The following is a 1,674-nucleotide window of genomic DNA, read 5'->3' as shown; positions in this document are numbered from 1 at the left end:
TTTTTTGTTGCTGATTTGTCAGCCCTGGAGGAGGTCTGTTGTCGCCATCGTTGACGTGGGGATGGTCTGCTTTGTGTGTCTGCTCCTTATGGGCAGCTTTAACCTTGGCGACTTTGTTGATCTGCAAGCTCTCATCACAGAGGCGCCAAGATGGTTACCATCCACGGCTAAGAGTTGGCCTGCCACCTGTGCCAGTGTGTGTACATTGGATGCAAGCAATGGAATGGCCTCACCAATGACAATAGTGTGCATGTGTGTGTGTGTGTGTGCAAGCTGTTTCCATCACCCACAGCGTGCAGCCCCCCTAGTTCGCCCCCTCTCCATTTCCCGCCAATGAGTATGGACTCCTCGATGGTGGCTATTCATGCATTTACAGAAGGGGAGTGTATGATCTTGTTCTCATCAATTGTAGTCGATTGGCTACCTAGGGTTGACGATGAGCGGATTGGAGATGGTGTTGGGTGCGACGGTGGTGAGCGTGAGAATGGAAGAGTCCGACGAGTTACATGCGGGGAAGGTAGTAGGAGAAGGTGTTGGGCAGTGCTCTACAATGTAGCTGTAATGGAAAGGCAAGGGGGCTGCGGCTCAGACCCATGATTCTGGCCATGGCCTTGAAGCTGCCATCTTGGTCACAACAGCTCTGATGGCACCGAACAATAAGTCAAGCAGCGCGAGTGACAGACACGAGCTTGCCAACGAGCATGCCACCGTCCTGCTACACTTTGAGGTAGGTGCAGACGGAGCTGTCCGGCCTCGACATTTAATTGGAGGCGGCGCCCAGGAAATTGCAGAAAGGGGAGTCACCTCTGATTATGGAAAGACTTGTGGAGTCCACTCGGGGTCAAAGATGGGCTGGTCTAGCTGCTCCAAGCATGGGTGGCAGGTCGGGCATTACAACCACGTAAGGTTGGCGGCTGTGTCCATTGTCATGTGAAAGGAGCGATGGGTACTGTCCACAATTATAGGTCTCACATAGTAGTTAACGCTACCAAGCTCGTAACCCAGAGATGAGCAGTAACGCTCAACACCTTCGATCTTGGAGCGCCCGCCTAATTAGCTAGCCTGTATTGTTATTTATTATGCATCGTTGCTCGTCTGCAGCACATCCCAACACCGACATTGCAGCGTGGCTACTCTGCTGAATAACGAACGTAAGAACGGTGCTGACGTTGCTCAAAAAATTATCTTGTTTGGTCATGATATTGCAGGCATAAGTGCACGCATGCGCGGCTGAAACTAGAGCTACCAATCTATTTAATTCATTTATATGGTAGGCCAGGAACTCAGTAGTATTTGAAAAAAACTCCCATGCACTTTGACTTCCATGGAGACTCCTCAAGATCAAACTTCTTGAGGACTATATGTCCTTACCTTGATATTGTCCATGTGTAAAGGATTATGTGTTAAATTCTTCCATGGCAGACGTACATCAGTATAGTGCATGATGCGTCGGGGAATTCTGACAATTTGGAACCCTGGTCCAATGTGATTTTCATAGAGCAGCAGCTGCAGCGAGAGTAAAAGGAGGATATATAGCTAGATAGTGACAAAGAGAATGGAAGTAAGGAGTTTATGATGATTTTGGTCAGCCGCATGTCTGCATGGTTGGAGAGGTATGCATGCAACATGCTACTCGAGGATATGCCCGCAAATTTTTTAAGGGTGTGTTGGCAT

The 1,674-nt window shown here is 49.0% G+C and overlaps 1 pseudogene; it reads left to right on the top strand.

Moving 5' to 3' along the window:
* The first annotated feature begins 339 nt into the window (after window positions 1-339).
* Window positions 340-1,053, top strand: LOC147442638 (uncharacterized; annotated as a pseudogene).
* The last annotated feature ends 621 nt before the right edge of the window (window positions 1,054-1,674 follow it).

Source organism: Adiantum capillus-veneris, chromosome 14 (assembly GCF_014529385.1).
Source record: "Adiantum capillus-veneris isolate H3 chromosome 14, ASM1452938v2, whole genome shotgun sequence".
Classification (NCBI taxonomy): Eukaryota; Viridiplantae; Streptophyta; class Polypodiopsida; order Polypodiales; family Pteridaceae; genus Adiantum; species Adiantum capillus-veneris.
This window is presented reverse-complemented; position numbering and strand designations above follow the sequence as displayed.